The sequence below is a fragment of the Etheostoma cragini genome, chromosome 7 (genome assembly GCF_013103735.1).
Source record: "Etheostoma cragini isolate CJK2018 chromosome 7, CSU_Ecrag_1.0, whole genome shotgun sequence".
Classification (NCBI taxonomy): Eukaryota; Metazoa; Chordata; class Actinopteri; order Perciformes; family Percidae; genus Etheostoma; species Etheostoma cragini.
This window is the reverse complement of record NC_048413.1, coordinates 243,762-264,808: the sequence shown is the minus strand read 5'-3', so window position 1 is coordinate 264,808 and position 21,047 is coordinate 243,762. Positions and strand designations below refer to the sequence as shown.

The 21,047-nt window shown below is 40.8% G+C and overlaps 1 long non-coding RNA gene across 1 annotated transcript; it reads left to right on the top strand.

Annotated features, from left to right (window-relative positions):
* The first annotated feature begins 1,681 nt into the window (after positions 1-1,681).
* LOC117947881 lies at positions 1,682-20,606 on the top strand. Its single transcript, XR_004657349.1, has 3 exons — positions 1,682-1,695; positions 15,042-15,046; positions 20,417-20,606. It is a non-coding gene; the product is annotated as an uncharacterized LOC117947881 (long non-coding RNA).
* The last annotated feature ends 441 nt before the right edge of the window (positions 20,607-21,047 follow it).

Below are 21,047 nucleotides of genomic sequence, written 5' to 3'. Positions count from 1 at the left end.
TGCATGGCAGAGTTCCAAGGAGAAAACCACTGCTGAGCAAAAAGAACATCAAAGCTTGTCTCAATTTCTCCACAACACGTCTTGATGATCCCCAAGACTTTTCGGACATTCTGTAGACCGATGAGACAAAAGTGGAACTCTTTGGAAGGTGTGTGTCCAAGTATATCTGGCGTAGAAGGAACACTGCATTTCATAAAAAGAACATTATACCAACAGTAAAATATGGTGGTGGTAGTGTGATGGTCTGGGGCTGTTTTGCTGCTTCAGGACCTGGAAGACTTGCCGTGATAAAAGGAACTATGAATTCTGCTGTCTACCGAGAGATCCTGAAGGAGAATGTCAGACCATCTGTTCGTGTACTCAAGCTGAAACGAACTTGGGTTCTGCAGCAGGACAATGATCCTAAACACACCTGCAAGTCCACCACCGAAGGGCTGAAGAAAAACAAAATGAAGACTTTAGAGTGGCCTAGCCAAAGTTCTGACCTGAATCCTATTGAGATGTTGTGGTATGACCTTAAAAAGGCCGTTCATGCTGGAAAACCCTCTAATGTAACTGAATTAGGACAATTCTGCAAAGATGAGTGGGCCAAACTTCCTCCAGGACGCTGTAAAAGCCTCATTGCACGTTATCTCAAACGCTTGGTTGCAGTTGTTGCTGCTAAGGGGGGCCCAACCAGTTATTAGGTTTAGGGGGCAATCACTTTTTCACACAGGGCCATGATGGTTTGAATTTTTTTTTCACCTTTAATAATAAACACCTTCATTTACAGATTGTGTTTTGTGTTTACTTGTGTTGTCCTTGACTATTGTTTAAATTGGTTTGATGTCCGAAACACTTAAGTGTGACAAACATGCAAAGGAACAGGAAATGAGGAAGGGGGCAAACACTTTTTCACACCACTGTATATCTTAAGAACCCAACACGACATAAACTACTGGCAATCTTGCTCAAGACCCGACCTAATTCAAAGATTATTAGTTTTCAGTCGTTAGACTTAAATGCATGGGGAAATGGAGCACAGGTTAAAAAAAAAAATGGTAGTTACCCTTTTAAAGTTTTTTTTTTTTCTCTTGTTTTTTTTGTGTTCTGGGCCCACAGATGTGGAGAATGATTAAACAAGTTTTATTTTACCAGTTTTAACATTTGAGGTACTTGTACTTTACTTTAATCTATTCTTTTCCTGTCATTTTGTACTTCTCTGTTATCATATCAGAGAGAAATATTGTACTATTTTTGCGCCACTACATTAATCTGATAGCTTTAGTTACTTTACACATTAATACACAAAACTAAGGAAGTATTTTAAAAATCTGAAGTTTTATTATATATTAAACTAGCCATCAATCGAATTAAACGGGTCCAGCCGAGATGATCAGACCATTAACACACAAAAGTAAATACAATGAAGAACAATCCTCCCATTTTAGAAAGTGTCTTGGATCCAAACTGTTAATACTTTTAAGTAACATTTTCAATGCAGGACTAAATAACCACTGGGCTGAGATCATGCTGGAAACTGACTTCAGGTGTGCCTTATTGTAGCTAATTAGGGAAAGACACACACAGACACACACACACACACACACACACAGAAGGGAGCCGGAAGAAAGAGGAAAACCAAAACACAACCAAACCCCAAAAATGCCAAACCATACCAGATTCTGGCCGGAATGTTGAGTTGCAGTGAAAACGGTAGACGTAACAAGCTATTGCTTCATGTGTAGGAATGACCTTTTCAGTCACTGATTAGACCTGACATTGATGTATTATTCTGTGTCTGTGTGTATTTCTCTTCATATTCTTCTCATTTTATTGACCTTAAAAGATGAAATCAATGCAATCAATCATTCGTGATTCTAAAAGACTCCTCTACCAAAGTATTATTGTATCCACTGCTGAAATTCCATAAATTGGAGGTTTAGAGGAGAATGGTAAAAATTGATACATGCTGACTTTTACTCCCTAGATTGGTTCCAAAAACATCAGATCACTTTCCCCTAATGCAAAGACATGTCTAGTGTTTCCTTTATGTAGCGATGCAGAACTTAAAGGGATACTTCTTGTGTGAGCTACTTCTCCGTGGTCTATATCGACAACGTTTCCTTTAAGGGACAGATCTGTGGCTGCCGGATGTCTTTGTGTTGGCATTCTCAACTCCGGTCAATTCGGGAAACCATCCTCTGAGCTAGAACCCACAACTAAATTATGTTTTTTTTTTCGGGAAAGAGTAATTTTACCTGGCAGAACGCGGGAGTTGCTGGTCTACCACTGCCTCCATCGGTTAGTTTGTTTTTGTCATTGTGCGACTTTGGTGAATCCGAACTTATCCTTTGAAACACCAAATAAAAAAAAAACATTATTGAGGCAGCAGTAGACAGGCTAATCATGACGCTGTTGAAAATGTATTTTCCTCTTGTGTTTGAATGCCTGCCAGAGTGAGCCACAAATAGGGCGGTGCACATTGGGTTATTACTGGACAATTAGAGTAATTATCGTTCCAGCTCCAGCTGTGGCTCTTCGTCCAAAAACCCACTCAGAGGAACCAATTAAATGCCCACTCACGTAAATCTCTCCTGTCCTATGGGCACTAAGCCTCCAGGAAGAACCTCCGTAATCATTGTGTGGGTATCACATTTTGAATTCATTTAAATGATACTTCTTATCCATCCTCCTACATTGGACAGACAGAATATGTATATGAATGTATGAGTGAGAGTTCATTAAACTATTTTTTTTAAAGACTTGAATTGTAATATTTCCTTTTTGAAAACCCAGCTGGACACAAAGATACAGAGTAGTCACGTGTGTGGTAAAGATACTGTCCAGGTTCTGGGACTCCCCCCCCCCCCCGAGGTTTTCTGAACTGGAGCATTTCAAAAAGGCCGCCATTGGGAAAAGTGTCTTTTTCCAGAACGTATTCATTTCATTTTACTAAATAATACAAGACAGTGTTAACATTGAAAATGTCTAGGCTACATTTACAATGCTACGATTTGAGTTTTGAGCCAAAAGCTTACTCTGTGCACACAAAGGGTTTTTAACTCCAGGAGAAGAAGTAACCTCAGTTTTAGTCAGTGTGGTTGAGACTACAACCTGATCCTGCAGATTCCAAGGGGGATGAGAGGGGGAACGTAGCGAAAGATAAAATGTAGCGATGTAAATGTAGCCCTGGACTCCAGACAGTTTACCCATAACGGACCCCCGCCAATGGCCGCTGGAGGATGCTTTCTACATATAAAACCATAACAGCTACAGCGTTGATGCTTTTGGACGCGGTACGCTCATGATGATGTCATCACGTTACGTGGTGCAGAACTGCGTGACACCCTTCTATGGCAGGAGACGATGCACCCTCTGCTCAATAAAATGAGCTATCTCAACAACTAAAAACCTCACATTGTTGAAATGACAGAGTTTTAAGAAATGTTTTTTTTTAAATGTATAGAAAATACATTTAGAAATCTTAAGGATTAATATATTTTGTGTTAATTAATAAAGGTTAATAAACACTTCTTTTATCTTCCTTTATGACAAAATTTCAATTAATTTCAAATGTATAGATCATTCACGGTAATTTATTATTATGGTTTATTGACTTACATAACCTTTCAGTTTAGGTTGTGCTGAGTTTAGGGAGATGATAATACTCTAAGAAATGATATCACAATAAAGACAAATACCAATGTAGGCTGGCAAAACATTTGTGTTGCAGAGTTCAAAGGGTTGAAAAAAGTCTATAATTGAAGCAGTAAGACCAGAGATATCTTGTTTATTGTTCTTCCTGTCCAAATGTGCCCTGCTGGCTGCAGCGCTGCTGTACAGACAGAAAGCCTTTATTAAGAACACACCCAAGGTGCAGCCAGTCATGCAGAGAGCTGCATCAACTAATATAGATGTCTATTTGTAGGGAGAAATGGGTACAAGAACTCCTTTATCCCTTAAAACTGGGGGACGAGGAGGAGTCTTCTTTGATATCTTTGCTACCTCATCTTGTCCTCTTTTCTTCCTTCCTTCCTTCTTTCCTTGGTTGGTTGACTATTCTAGTTTGTTGAGGACCTATGTGTTGAGGACGTCAGGTGTGTTGATCAAAGGGCTTGGTGATGTATTGTAATAAATGCTGATGTGGTTCGTTGTAGGCTGGATTTCACTTTTTCCTCCCATATGTAGTCTACTTTGACGCTGCCATCCATGCACCTTGCACTGCTATTTATTTGGCCTTGTACTTTCATGGTTGTGTTCCAGTTGGACTGTGTGTGGACCTTGTATTTATGTGCCTTATATGTGTTTAGTGACCCGCTGGGGGACACAAAAACTGGGACTATGTAGCTGGCTGATTGAAAGAAAACAACATTACACTTAAACTGATCACAGTTTAAAGTGTCTTTATGTAACTTTCAGTTTATGTTGAACCTATAGGCCTTTTGGACTAAAGTGGTTTTACCACACCTGTTAGGTGTAAAGGTCTTCTCTTCACGGTGCTGCATTACCCACTGGAGATTACTGAGTTATAGTTACAGGGAGGTCATACAGTTGTGATCAATGTTTTGCTCAGATAGAAAATCATTCATTTACAATAAGAGAATATTATTCCAAGTGTTGCATACGGTAACATAGCCTACTTTGGATGTATTGTGAGCCAAACCAGGTACCACTGTCACTGTGTCATTAAGGGTCCTACCTTGCATCTTCCGTTAATGTACACTGTACATTAAACGGCCAGGCATGCAAAGTACGCACACTTTAAAAACACACTGTAAATAACATCTCACTATCTGCTAGCTGCCTGTCCCCTGAACACACTGTAAAAAACATCTCCTCACTATCTGCTAGCTGCCTGTCTCCTGAACACACTGTAAAAAACATCTCCTCACTATCTTCTAGCTGCCTGTCCCCTGAACACACTGTAAAAAACATCTCCTCACTATCTGCTAGCTGCCTGTCCCCTGAACACACTGTAAAAAACATCTCACTACCTGCTAGCTGCCTGTCCCCTGAACACACTGTAAAAAACATCTCACTATCTGCTAGCTGCCTGTCCCCAGAACACCCTGTAAAAAACATCTCCTCACTATCTGCTAGCTGCCTGTCCCCTGAACACACTGTAAAAAACCTCTCCTCACTATCTGCTAGTTGTCCGTCCCCTGAACACACTGTAAAAAAACCTCTCCTCACTATCTGCTAGTTGTCGGTCCCCTGAACACACTGTAAAAAACGTGGTCTCTGTAGACAACCCAGGGTCTACAAACAGCAACAAACAAACTGTGCCCACCTGCACCACGAATCGTACAGTGTTCCAGAGTTCCAGCCAATAACTAACAAGGATTTGGGGGGGTTAGTGAGAACAAAAGGGAGGTGGAGGGGACGGAGTGAGGAGGAGGGAGGGGTTAGCTTGTACCAGAATATGTTTCCATGGTTTCATTTTCAAAAAGCACCATATTTTTGTTGTCCTGCTGCACATCCTGTTTTCACCCTGTGTGTTTGGGTCTCTGTCTTAGAAATGGTAGGTTAAATATATATATACACACACAGATACAAAGATGAGTAAGGTGATGATTAGAAATTACATATTGCACAGGAGGAGGTGACAAGGACTGACAAATAAATACATCTACAAAGTGCAGAATGCTATCAAGTGATGGCTCATGTAGCAGAATCAGCTAGCAGTGCTACGTTAACATGTTGTATAAAGAGTGACTGATGCTGCATTAAAGGAATAAAGGTAGGAAATGTAAACAAAATGACTTGGTTAGGGCTAGGAAAAAATCATTGTTTGGTTAAAGCAAGTACTGTGGCTGTAATTTAGGTCTAAATTCAGTTTTTTAAAGCAAAGTGTACTTGTACTTCCCCATACCTGAAGAATAAAATCTGAACACAATTCAGCTAATTTAAGACTTTAAGGTCAAAAGTTTAGATTTTATAAATGTTAGACTTTTACTCGTGGGCGAGTCTCTCGGGTTCAGAGGGTTAAGACCCTAGACCTTCCTTGGTAGAGTGGGGTCATACCACCTCATACCTATGGCAGATAACCACTGATCATGCCCATTCCATCCGCTGGCAACGTCTATAAAGGCAGCCGTTGATGGACAGCTCAATTGGGACTTATGACATGGGGAGGTCATGTCTTACCAGTCTGAAGAAGCAGAAGCCTTTTTTGTGAAAAATGCAGCTCCAACACTATAATGACCTATTTGATGCTTGCTACATTAAGTTGTTAACAATGTTTAGTAAGTGTGTTCAAAGCTTTAATAATTTCTGATGTCAGTGATGACATTTGAACTCTTGTTTAGCATATAAGAAAGCAGCAATCAGGCCCAAGCTTGAAGCTTTATTGTAGATGATTTATCATCATATCTGATTTATCACTTTTGATGTTATTCACCTTCAAAAAGGCAGAAAAGATTTTCGATTCCTAACTAGAGCATTAAGGAAGCAACCATTCAACTATCTTACGTCTTTCCTCTTGAAAAGCTGTTGACACTACTGGGAACTCGGCAGGGGGTTTGTTAAAAATATCAACGTTTTTGACTCTTGTCAGGCTTCGAATCTCACACGCCCACGGCCAGGCCAACCCAGAGCACCTGCTGTAGAGCCTTTTGCTGGAATGAGGTCGACGTGACCTACTGAGTGAATGCATGAATGAGTAGAATGCAAAAAAAGCAAGGATAGCAGCTGTATGAACACATTAGACTTTTCAACGTGACTCTCAAGTTCTTCTTTTCAAGCAACTAAACGTTCATCCTTAAAACCTGTCATTACGTGCAGTCAAATTAAGAGATGTTTGCAATCTTGTCCTAAAGTCGTCTTCATCTGTGAAAGGATCAGATTTAGATCTTAATCATGTCCTGGATTGGCAATGGCTAAATGCCTAACATCCATTTATGTAATAGATTGAGACTGGTGGGGAGAAAATCCTAAAGCATGTGATTTTACCGTGTTCAGGTCAACAATTTTTATTATTATTTACCATTATTATTTTATATTAATTTTAACTCTAACCCAAGGGCCAGATCGTTAAGAGCAGCTACAGAAACACAATCATACTTGTGTGTCTCCACCGTCTGCCAAGCCTCTCTCTTAAAAATAATGTTCCCACTCACGCAAACTGCATTCCCAATAATTCATCAAGGGAAACGTATTTTTGACCTGCAAACATGAAATGGACGCTGTTTTAAAAGAGATGTTTAATGGAGGTTGATGGTTTAGGTCACATGTTTCAAACTCAACGGATGGCCCATTTCTCCAACGCTCCATTGTTCCGACCTCTCAACAACCAGAAAAATTCCCTTTGGTCCTCCAGGCCACTAGTCCGACATCCCTTTGTTTTGACAAATTGAAACCCTCTTCTCCATCGTCACATTGTTCCGACCATATAGGCGTTTCACACAGGTTAGGGTGGCCGATTGGTTGGGGTTCAGCATTTGACCTTGAGTGGTTAAGGTTAGGGTCGCGTTACGAGGAATTTGGGACTCTAAACTCTAAATTGGAGTGGATACTTTGTGGATTAGGTTAGATAAAAATTTGAAATGTGTTAGCAAGTTAGAGGAAAGTAATTTCACTGTTGTTATTTTGGATTCAGATTTTAGATCATGGGAGGTGATTTGTATTTTTTAACAAAGTGACGTTGAACTAGTGGGCTGTATTTTTTTTCTGATAAATGATATGGCACTGAATACGGCCTCTTGCACATTTAGATCCGGCCTGTATATCAATTTAGTTTCACAAAACATTTTAAATATTACTTATGCGCTAAACTAAAAACACAGAAAAATATTTTTTTCTCCAAAACTTGAAGTACGTGACAGTCAAAGCAGAATATTGTTGATTGGCAGCCTATACAATGATAATAATAATAATAATAATAATAATAATAATAATAAAACATAGAAAACAGTAAAATCCCAAAAGGTTACATAGAAACAGGAGGAGAAAAGGGAAATTTGAATCAAAATAGCTACTGCTAGGATGTAAATGACTAAGTCTTAACAACTACTCAAAGCTCTTTTACATAGAACCATCCCCACTCACACACTTCCATACACGGCCGCCCCTGATGTAGCCATGGCCTGCCAACTAGGCTCAGCTAGCATGTTGGACCGTATTAAAGATGTGTATTCATGGAGAATATAACTACCAGTTATAGCAGAAGAATGGACCAAGACGTGAACGGTAATCTTGCATCGGAAAAAAAAAAAAATATATATATATATATATATATATATATATATATATATATATATATATATATATATATATATATATATATATATATATATAAAAAGATTACATAGAGAATAGAAGATTATATTAAAATATAGTTTTGAGTTAAAAAAATCAAGCCTGTGCAAAAGTACCTTGATGAGCATGAAACTTCAACCGGTTCTGACAGGTACACAGACACATCTGAATTGGCCAGAACTGCCCTCTGTGACAAAAGAGAAGGCGGAGAGGCAAGAAAATGAAAGTCAAAAAAGTGCCTGTGGCTCCATTTCTCTTCCTGCCTTCCTGTCTTTGATGTTTCTCCCTCAAGCTATCCCCTCTGTGGAACAAATTACCTGAGCATTGATAGACACACACATGTACACACACGTACACACTTTGAGCCTTCTTTATTAAAACCCTAATATTATGTGAACTCTGCTGAGAAAATGTGTGGCTGTCTGTCTTTACCCAGGGCAATACTGCAGAGCTGCTGTCCTGCATCCACTTCCATGTGTCCAGTGTGTTCCAGTGTGTTCCAGTGCGTCACAGCATTAATGTCGGCATGTCTCATGTCACAATGTCCAGTGAGTGTCCTGGCCTCGTCCCATTGCATCTTTGTATGTGAAGCATGTGCAGATTCATTTTTTGATAACCTAACATTGTGCTACATGATACACATGTGTATCTGTGAACTGCCTAACTAGGAATAAAGGTAGCATGTAAGGATGATTCGTAAAGGTGTGTTCTAGATTTCATGTTTGTTTTTTGGCTGCATAAAGGCGGAAAGCCTTTATAGACAGGACAGCTAGGTGAGAGAGAGAGGAAGACATGCAGGAATTCATCACAGGTAAGACTCCAACTCTGGACCTCTTCATCGAGGTATAAACCTCTATGTATGTGTGCTTGCTCTACCAATGGAGCCAACCCGGCCACAACCACAACGTATTTCATACTGAGTGCTCAATGTGCGTTTCAAATGAGGCATTTAGACCAAAAAAAGGCATCTGGCGATTTTTCCACAGGGTTGTATGGCGGGGGGTTACATCCCCCAATAATCAAAACTGGCCAGTAAAAGCCACCTGAGACTCAGAAAACAGAATGCAGACAACAAAGTGTTTGACATTCAGAATTTTTATTTTGCTCAAATGTGGAAGTCAACTTTTCTACCTGGGCGGGGGGCCCAAGTATGCCCCACACATGGGAAACACTGGCTCTAATGAAACAGAGTCTTTTTAAAATTATTAAAAACCTATTGTACGACCCCGCAGGTCAGACCGGCTTCTTCAAATGGAACAATTTACAAAAACGTGGTGAAACCATGAGGAGTACAAGCCACAGAAAGTCTAGACAAAACACAGATTCAACAAAGGAAGAAGAAATGAGTAAAAGCAAGACAGCATGTGTTGCAGTCAAGTGGGAGTGAAGGTAGGACGAAAGGTACAAAAGGAAGCAAGAGAAAAGAAGAAAGAGGTGGAATTAAACACATGGCAGATGAGAAGAAAGACAAAGGGAAGATAAATGGTAGGAAGGGATGAAGAAATAAAAATAGAATCTTTTTTGAAATTTTTGATAATGAAAAAGAATTGTAAAGAAACAACAAAAATATACAGAGAAATGAGAAAGGAAGAAACCAAGGTAGGACAAAAGAGAGAGCAGGACGGAGACAGTTATGAAGTTTCCTAAACTATCCAGCACAAGCCTCTCTGGTTGCGTTTACCAACCTTTTGCAGCAGAAATGGTCCTCCGGTCACAGGTGGTTTAACCACTGGGCTAGCGAAGGTGGCTTTTACGTACCATGTCTGTGGCCTCCTTCTCCCGGCACATGCTCACGGAGACGCCAAAGTGATTGCTGCAGCACACGCCGCCACCAACAAAACAACATGCAAAGTGACTAGAGTTGGGTACTGACGTAAACAGTAGTACCAGTAGAAAATGACGGTGCCTGGTGTTCTGGTGTCAACATGACATCACGGCCGCTACTCAGCTCGCTCGTTGAACTGATTGCGAGAGGATTAATGAAGATGCCGAAGAAAAAAAAAAAAGTTGTTGATGCATTGTCCAAGCCTTGTTTGCACTGACCGTATTTGTTCAGCCCTGCTGATGTTTTGTATAAATGTCTTTGTCCTTATGTAACTGTATTATGGATTTCATTTGTCGAAATCTATTTTTCTATATCGATGTCTTGTATTAATGTTTGTCCTGACGTGCTGTAACCAGGTTTTATGTTTCTGCAGAACAGGAACCTGCTGAAAACCAGTTTTTAAACTGAGTCAGGCCCGTTTTTATATTGTAATGTAATGTAACTTTTTCTAACTTTCCTGTATAATAAATATATATGATGATGATGAAAACGCTCCAAGGTTTGGCTTCATTTCACGTGTAAGGATGCAGACTCTGCAACTAAAAGAAATGCCTTAAAGCAATATCATGTAAGGGAGGTAAAACTTTGATTTTAATGAAACATCTGGCGAGACATGGAGTGGATCTAAAAGCCGAACAGTGCACCGTGTTTGACAACCTACGTGATGCAGAGCCCAGCGCGTCATCGATGATGATGATGACAGCAGCCGTTCCTCTTCATGTATGTCTAGTAATTTAATGTCAACTGCAAATCATCCCGATCAAATAGGCTAGCAAACATGTTGCCATTCAACAGCATGTGTGACAACGTGTGCAAAAGGTTTTAACACAGTTCCATCACTTCGTTACATGAGGCTATAACCTACTGTATGTTTTAAATATTTCTGCTCAGTGTCAGATATCTCTGCTTAAAGTAAAAGTCATAATATGTGAAGACAAAATGTTGACAAAGTGTGTTCGGTTTCCTTTTTTAAAGTACCAATTAAAGAGCCGTTTAAGCACTGGAACTGTTTAAATACCGAGTAGGTTCTGGTATCCGATAAAACCGAACCGATACCCAACCCTAAACGTAACACTCCCTGGGCTCCACACAGTCTTTGGTCTTTGGCAGCGCTTGGCCTGGAGGTAACGTGTGTGCCGAACGTAATGAGTTTGGCACTGAAGTACATGTGTTGGGCAGCTGATCAAACAGGTAGGTGTAAACCTCAGTCCCTCAGGTTACCAAGGCCGGGGCAGGTAGCAAGGGCTCAACTGTTTCCTTGACAACGGTTAATGGCTGTCCCTTCATCCGTGACAAAGGTTTCAATAGAAAGAAAAGCTAACAGTGGCCTCCTTGTCCACTTATAAATTAAATTATGCATTTGTGTGGCATGTCATTTAAAGTGCAAAAAATATGCTATTAGTGTTTTTAAATCATTGTTACCCAGCTGTAAAAACAACCCGGAGTCAACCCCCATATCTCCTCCTGAAATGTCCACTGGATCACTTCCATCTGCTTTAAAGACATGAAGCAACAGCCCTGTCTCTTTGTTAATTAGAGTAAAATTCAAACAGACTTTGCTTATATCGTGTGAATGTGCCACACAAAACACAGATATGGGGGGATACTAGTCCCATGGGAATAGAGCTTTAGGAAGTTCTTGGCAGGTGTGGAAAAGTGGGACATGTTTAAAAGTTTTAAAAGAAATAGAGTTTTGATACGAATTTTGGATACTCTTCTGTCTGAAAGCTGTCTAAGTCAAAACCTGTCTGTGCCATCTGTCACACCCACCCACACACACACACACACACAGGCTGTCAGATTCTGTTCAGTTTCATCCTCCAGACTGACCATGGCAGACACTGTGCCATCTGCCAATCTGTGACCTTGCATGACTTATTTGAGTGTGTGTGTTCATGTGTACTTATGTGTGCGTATTACAGTGTGAGTGGGGGAAAGTGGGTGCCTTGGTTGTGTGTTAGTGAGGAGAAAAGCTACAAAGTGGGGGAACAAGGTGATATGTTGAGGAGAAAAACCGGTGTGTAAGTCACAAGATGGCGGCCGTAATGTTGTCCTTTTATTTCTTTATACTGCAAATCGCTTGACATTGCCTTACTAGCCTAGTGGGACGCCGACCGGCGTCTATTGAGGGGGGTTACTGTTGGGTCTGCTGCTTTTTCCCCCATCCTGTGTGTTTGGAACTCCTGTTCCCCTGTGTGTCTGTCTGGGTTGTCTGTCTCTACATGGAGGAGGCGTGCCTAGAGGAACTGGGTCAAGAGGCGTGGCCACTCAGCCCTGCTTCATCACCTGCACAGCTGATTCACCGTCACCTGCACAGCTGATTCACGGTCACTGCACAGCTGATTCACGGTCACTGCACAGCTGATTCACGGTCACCTGCACAGCTGATTCACATTCACCTGCACAGCTGATTCACGGTCACTGCACAGCTGATTCACATTCACCTGCACAGCTGATTCACCGTCACCTGCACAGCTGATTCACGGTCACCTGCACAACTGATTCATATTCACCTGCACAGCTGATTCACCGTCACCGGCACAGCTGAATCCAGTCACCTGCACAGCTGATTCACCGTCACCTGCACAGCTGATTCGAGTCACCTGCACAGCTGATTCACGGTCACCTGCACAGCTGATTCACGGTCACCTGCACAGCTGATACCAGTCACCTGCACAGCTGTTCTTTCCTGTTGGTCCTTCTGTGTTTGCTGTGCTGATCACCGTTCCCCTCTTGGACCTTCCACCGGCTACGCCCAGATGCGACGGTGGAAAAAGACTGTTGCTACTGTTCCCCTCTCTCTCTCTCTCTCTCTCTCTGGAGTAACGTCCATTTAAAACTCTTGACCTATCTGTGTCCTGTGCTGTATCTCTGTGTTCTGGTCAAATGACAACCTTAACGGTCACGGCCTCGTTATGAGGCAAGTTTAGTCTGTGAAAATAAAATGTATGGTTAAGACCGGTATCTGGTCTGGGTTTAGGGTTTAAAAGTTTATTTGAACAAAAAAAACATAAAAGATTTATATACATGCATTCCTGCATACATATATAATTGAAATGACAGATAAATAAGGTCATGTACTTACTAGCACAGTCTTCCAAAATTGAAAGTCATTCAAACAAAACATGTTCAAAAGGAGTAGGAAGTTTTATTCTTTAGTAAATCTTATGCCTCAGTGATTTACAAGTTATTATTTACACATCATAGACACAGATGCATACATACAGACACTTTTTTTTTCGTCCCTTTCTTCTACTTTCTATACCATCTATCTATAGCAGATTAAATAGCACAGCCATGATAGACTTAGTATACAGCCATGCTAGTATGTAGATATATTAGCATATGGATATACCAGTATATAGACATACCAACATATAAATGCTAAGAAACCATACAGTCTTCCTACAATACCATTACTTTAAATCCTTTTCGTATCCCTTTAATATATTTATTTGTATTATTGTCTTAAAATTGCTCATTGTTATAGATGATCTCATCTCTTCACTGCAGCTGTTCCATAAAGGAACTCCTTTAGTTGTGTTGCAGTGATATTTAGCATTTGTTCTTATAGGTTTCGTTTTATATACAAATGTTCCTCTTAAACTCATCTATTAACGTATCTATCAGAATGAAAGCATATTCTCACCGTTGCTCCGGTTTGTGGTGCCAACGATTTGTCTCAGAGCTGGGGAGACGGCGTCCCTCTTCCTGTAAATTACAAGACCAAACAAATCCTTACAAGTGATTGGATAGATTGCTGAGAGACGTGTGGATACCACATCCCAAAGAAAAGGTCACTGTAGTCATGCCACTAAGCACAGTGGTAGAGCTCTAGGACACTGTGATGTTGTTTGCATGGAATGCACATTTTTCCTTCGTGGCAACGCCTGATTAAAACTAATTCAATCAGGGGAGACATGTTTGTAGATATGCGAATTAGATTTATTTTACACAAAATGTACAGTCTTTGGCGATTAGGCTCCATCGCTATACAGATATTTTGTATATCTATGTAGGGGTAGAGAGCCATCAAACCCTCCCGATGGAGACTAGACAAAGACTAGCCCAAAGACCAGACCGAAGGAGGCTCCGGACCAGTCAGCTGGAGTAGAGGACTAGAGGTGGGGGTGGAGGGTTGCACTCTTTGCCTGCAGATAGCTGTACACACAGGGAGAAACCAATTATTTGAAAGCAGGATTGTGACTCTGTGATTGGGCCTTGTCATTTGTGTGTATGATTCTGATTGGTTTAGCAGGAAGGTGAACCCCTCCAACAGCTGATTCGATTTTGGTAGAGAGCAATCTGGATTTAGGTAGATTTAGTCTTCTTGAAAGGATTTACACTGAGATACATCTCAATCAGGAGAGACTAGCTGCAGATATGCGACAGTTATACACAGCATGATAAAATAAACATTTATCAGGATAAGAGCTGAATTGATTTAGGAGAGCATCAATTAAAAGTTAGGTTTTCCTGAAAGAATTTACGCTGAGCTACATATGTTGGAAGAAATTGTTGCTGTTCTTTTTTACATAACATTGGCCCTTGCAGTAATTCATCTAGCATACTTTCATTAAATAAATCAATTCAAGCTCAAGTGTATCTCTTATTTATCTATAATTAGTCTATTGAGCCTGATCTATTTATACCAAAGATTTTCTCAAAATGAAGTTAATACCTTTTAGACAAATGTCACCTGGGATAAAACTCCCACTGCTACCCAGGATTTTCATTTTATGAAAATTCACGTTGGTTTTCGGTGTTGCCTGCAAAACCGCTGAGTGCAGTCGTAAACCTGAAATTCCAAAACAGTATACAGCTTACTGGCGAAAATCCCACTTCTCATGCAGTGAAAACTTATTCTGTGACAGTCAATACATTATTAAAGGGCAAGCTGATGTGTTACTGTAAAATGTAGTTTTTCTGTCATTGTTCTGATAAACAGACACACAGATGTAAGAAACGCTCCATCCAGTCATAGTGGCTGCTACAGGCTGCTCTGGTGGAAATTGGCTCTTGAGACCAAACAGATGAAAGGATGCTACAAAGAGAGTGTCAGGAGAAAAGGTGATTTTCTTTTCCTTTTCATCCTAATACCCTGTTTGTGGCAACATATTGTAATTTGATGGCGGTTGTATATCTTTCAACTTATGAGTCAATGTGTCCAAAATTCATTTCCTTTCCTTTCTTAGAGTAAGCATATCACAGAACAGATGGTAGATAGAGAGACGCGAGACATGAAATCCTCCTTTTGTTCCCAGTGAATACAGGCAGGCTGGCGCTACTTTATCTCTCTCATGGAGGCGGAAGTGTGCTCACACACACACACACACGCACACACACACACACAGCCAGCCTGTCGGCTTCAGTGCATAAACACTGATAAAATAACTTTAATCGACTATCTACCAATAACATAAAAGCACACATACAGTGAACAAGCATGAACACACACACACACACACAATGGTATTACCATAAACATGAGTGAATACATGCATTACCATGACTTGGATCATTTTGGACCTACTTGCCACATCAATGTTCTACAAAAGCAAATCAAACTGTGACTACATGGTTTTACCAGCTTTTCTACAGAGCTTCTTGCATCGTGTTCGCCAGTGTGCGCTAAATTTCATCACTGCCTAATGTCTCCCCTTCCACCCTGTGCACAGCGTGAGCTCCTCAGACGGGGAAACTGATAAGACCCGAGGGGATGGGGCTTTAGTTGTCAGGACTCCTCAACTCTGGAACGGCTGCACCAAATCCCTATCGTCTCTATCTTCTTTTAAATCCCTCCTGCCCTGAATGTTTTCTCAAAAGCCAAGTATCTTTTAGGGCTTTAAAAAACCTTCAACTTTGTCTCATTTCCCCTCAGTCTTTTTGACTGGACCGGCAAAGCAATGGAGCAAGTTCTGTTGCTGTGGAAATATCACCAATTATTCTGGGAATTTTAGTAAAAACAGTTTTCAACATTAGAAATGTTGTTTCCTAATTCCGACCCTAAAGTACCTACACACTAGCCTGGAAATTCAGACCCACATCAGAATTATCAAGGGTCTGGCACTGAGTCATGTAAATGGCCTAACTTGAGGGGCGGCACCAAGCGTGCATTTGAAAATTTCACTGCACACTAACTAACTTACATAGTGTTTCCAAATGATGTAAAGCTTGGGTCTTCAGCATTTTTCAACCGTCGTCACCTTGTGTGTTCGGTCTCTGGTCTTTCTTTTCAGGTTGTCTGTTGTCAGATCATTGTGTTTGTAACATTGATTCCTGGCCTTTTGGATTCCTCAACATTGTTTGGATTTCATTTTGCCTGCTGACTTCAGGACTCTTTTTATTTATTAAATCTTTGATCTCAACACTGTTCTGTTGTCTCAGTATTTTGGGTCCGCCATTTCTCTAAATCCTGACAAATGTGTTTTTCGGGATATGAATGTACATCATTACTGATGGGGTTGCCTTGTCCCTAAGTTCCAAAGTTTTATGAATAATGTGTCCTATTGTGATCCTCTAAACATGCTGCTTTTGGGCATCTCTAATGAATTTATCTGTATTCATGCCCACGTCTAGCTCTGGTTGTAGAATACCTCTTGCCTTTTAATCTTCCTGTTTTTTCCAAACGTCTTTCATTAACGTCTTCTCGCCCACACACACACCTACGAGAATGGCATCAAGGTATCCATCCAAAGACCAGTAATTGATATCAGGGGTGAGCCTCAAACAGTCTTTACAATTAATGAGTTCATGAGCTCAACATAACAACAGATCCCTGCTGGGAGAAAGTGAACTTTTCTAAAGCTCTAATATTATCTGGCAGGTACAGGAAAACCAGACAGGAAGAAAATACATGCAAAGGTAAAGCTTTGTGCTCTACATCTATTTGATGGATTACCATGACATCTGGTCCAGACATTCATGGTCCCAGAGGATGACTCCTAAAAACATTTCCTCTTCCACCAGTAGGTCCCAACTTGAATGTATCTTGTTAAATATCTCAACGTTACTGCATGAACTACCACTTAATCTTGTACCAACATTGATGTTTCCCTTGTTCATCCCCTGCCTTTTCTGCACATCGTTGGTCACATTGTGGTTTTACATGACATTGAATTAGTCATTATATTTTTGCTTCACACATTCCGGTCAGGAACTTAAACTGTTAATATAGAGCAGGTAACAAACATCAAGTTTGAAGGGAGAAGAAGGGGGAATTCTGATTGTGGAGGGAGCGCGTCGGGTATAGGGGGTCAGAGAGCTAGGGGGGAGCCAGGTTGTTGAGGGCTTTGTAGGTCTGGAGTCAAGCATGACTATACGGTTTGAGATTTAGGTGGAGGGGGTGAGAATGGAGTCATCAATCTTGTTTTTATCAAACACACTTTCCATCATCAAGAACTGGACCAAGGACGGATTATCGATGTCCTCTGAGCTCTTGGTGCTGTCAGGCTGTGATGATTGAAGAGTCGAATCCTGGGAAGGTCAACGTGCATTTGAGCATTTCTTTCTGAGGTTGGCTGACTTTATAGGGTCTTTGTAGTACATGACATTTTAAGATTAGCAATGTTTCAACCCAATTGTCCAGTTCTCACTCAATTATACGTGAGAAAGTAACTCTTGTGTGCTTTGAGTGGTCTTTAAATCCAGGAGACACCAAACTGTAATATAGAAATAAATAAAATGTAATGAGCAATAACAGTAAAATCTCCTCATTTACAAAAATAAAATTGTTTTTGCTGTTCAGTGTTCCTTGCATCACAAACACGGCAGAGTGATTGTATTTGCAAAGATTACACTCCCAGAATTGTAATTCTAGTGAAATGAACAACCCATTCCAAAAACTACAGTAAACATACCATCTCTAATGCATTCCACGTTTTGAGAAACATGTATTTTTGTCAGGAATTACTGGTTTCTCGATGTCTCCAAAATATGTAGTTATTTCAACTCTTCTTAAGGAGGATGTGTGGGTCAAACATGAAATGATGGTCACCCAGGAGACCCTAAACCAGGAGACCCTAACACCAGGTACTGACTGGTTTTCTGGGTTCCCTGCCATCAGATTCTGGATGCCCCCCTGTCATCACCTGCACCCAGACAAGCCGGGTTTCCGCCTGGAGGCGGACGTTGGGGGGGGGTGGTACTGTCATGAAATCTCAAGGGGGGAAGTGACACTTCTGGGTGTGAATGTGTATTTCTGGAAGCTTCTCTTTCTTTCTCGCTCCCTCTCCTCTGCTCGCCCATTTTACCTTCCTCCACAGTGCAGTGGGTGTGCCGGCCCCTCCTGGGGTGACGCGCAGCTGCAGGCCATTCCTGAATCACTCACCTTTTTCCTGTGGCTCATCAGAGCAACTTCTTGAGCTCTTGCTTCTCTCTGTTTGCCGCTGGATAGTTAAGTCATGTCACGTCGGGGGTGCTACATCCAGCTAGTCTCTAACAATTTTTGAAACCCGCTGTTTTGCCTCACCTTGTTGTAATACTATGTTTTAGTGCTTCAAAGGAAGCTACTGTTTTCCACTGTGTTTCGACCTGGCTGCCATCTGTGCCTGTGTCTCCTGCCTGCTCTGTTGCCTGAGAGGATTCCTCGACCAGGCCAGATTTGCTGCATTCCCCATTTCATAAACAAACTGTTCTAGATCTTCAAACTGTCTATTTGTCTGCTTTTGGGTTAGAGCAACCAACCAGTATCCTTTAGTGGACCTTTGGGCGTTCAGAAAATGAAGGGGAAGGTCTTCAGTCGGGACGACAGAGGAGATAAGATTGCAAAGTATTAAAATTGTGTTTTTTAGTATAATCCTGAAAATGCTATTTAATTAACACATTCTCACTCACATCTCAAATATGAATCCTTGATCAGGTGCCTGTGTTGTAGGTATTGATGCTAAAAGTCTCCTTTAGCGTCTGATCCAAACGCAGTTAGTCGGGACTATTGGAGACCCTTTTCACGCTGTTATGTCAAGGAAAAGGTAGTAAAGTTACATTTCTGTGACGTGCGCAAAGAAGGAGACGGTTGGCTTTAGGAAAAGACGAACCGTGGTCTCCTGGGTGAAAGTCATGTGTTTTTTAGAAAAACCTGAAGGTATGAAGATTTAGTTGTTGCATTCTGGTCCCAACTGATAACAGGAGACAAAGAGCTTCAGGACGAAAAAGTACACACCCCTCTCTCTCTCTCTCACTATTAACTAATAAAGAAGGAAGACTTTGAAAATGATGTTTATAGTGGAGTGAAAAGCCTTCAATGAATGTCTCAAAGAGTTGTTCAAGGTTTGAAACTTTGTGATGAATAATGACAGGCTTTCTTTCTTCCTTCCTTTCTTCCTTGAATGGGAAAGCGTGTCCAAACCTTTGACTAGCACTGTATATGAAGGAGGTGGGAGACTTCATGTAGATTCATTTGGCCTCTGTCAAAAATCCTCTTTGTTCTCAACATGCTCAGACAGAATGATCGCCTGCTGGTTTGTCCCAGTTGTCATGACGATTAATGTTTTTGTTAGAGTACATAAACCATAGTTTGGCCTTGTTAATTATTGGGTAACATTTGTCTTTAAGAATAATAAAGATCCAAACCTCCAAAATGACTAAAACTGCAATTAAAAATAACAAGAAGCAGTTTACACGTTCACAGCTACAGTAGAACTAGATGTTGTTTTCTAGACAATGACAAGTTCAAGCTGCTCTGATCAGCAATATAATATTTTATATCAATGATATTATAAAAATAGATCAAATAACTGGAAAATGTGTCAGTTGCAGTGATGATCCCACAGATAATTAACATCTGACTGCAGTTCCCCTCAGCTCTACAGAGCTTTTTAGCATCTTTCAGCTCATTGTTTTGATTTTGTGAACTTCTACGTCACTGTTCGCTGCTCTCATAGAATCATGATCAGGAGCAGCAGGCCGCTGTTTTAGCAAATAAAGTTCTGTTGTAATTTGAAACTATTCTGCAGGGTAAATCCAGACAGCTAGCTAGACTATCTGTCCAATCTGAGGACTATGGTTACCTGGTCCTCAGATCTCTGCAGGGTAAATCCAGACAGCTAGCTAGACTATCTGTCCAATCTGAGGACTATGGTTACCTGGTCCTCAGATCTCTGCAGGGTACATCCAGACAGCTAGCCTATCTGTCCAATCTGAGTTTTCTGTTGCACTACTAAACCTGTTTCTCCCTTTTTTCCTGTGTTTTCTGTCTGTGTAGTTTGTCTCCTAATGGAGTTGCCTACAGGTCAGGGGGCGTGGCCACTCATTCCTTCACAGTACCTGCTCAGCTGCAGCACATTTACCATGATTCACCTTTGCTGTTCTTATGGTGCGTTCATGGACATTGAGTGGAGTGAAAACAGCACCAAGAAAAACAGAATCAGAGGTGGAACTGGGGCTAGATTTAGCTAACAGAGTTTCCCAGTTAGTGGCGCGTTGTTGACAACTGATGTTTGATGTAGACAACTTTGGTTCACTGACAATATTTCAATAATAATAAACAGTTTATTGTGGACAAATGCCTCTGCCAAGAAACACAGTCATAACGTGTTTCAAATTATTAATATTAGGTCTATGTATAAAAAAACAACACCGTTTGTTTTCCTAGAGATAACACACACACCTGTCGATGTGCTGTTTGTGTTCTCACATAAGAAAACAGCAGAAAATCTTTGTTTTAGTGGCATCCATGTTTCTACACACACCTGATGGCCTACGCTACGCCCAACAGTTGTGGGCAGTCATGAAAAATCTGACACTGAGCAGAAATACTCAAGTTCAACTCAAGTTTAAGCATTTAGAAATATCTTAAGTTTCTCAATAGAACAAATGTTTAATCCTCAGTTATATAAAGTCATGCTAGATTATAAGAAGGCTCTGAAAGAAAAGTGGAAACGAGCGCCCCCATATATTATTTGTTTTCCCCTCTCTTTTCTTTACCTTTCTCTCTGTGTGGCGTGTGCGCCCGCTCGCGTGCTATTCTCCAACATGCACTCCGAAT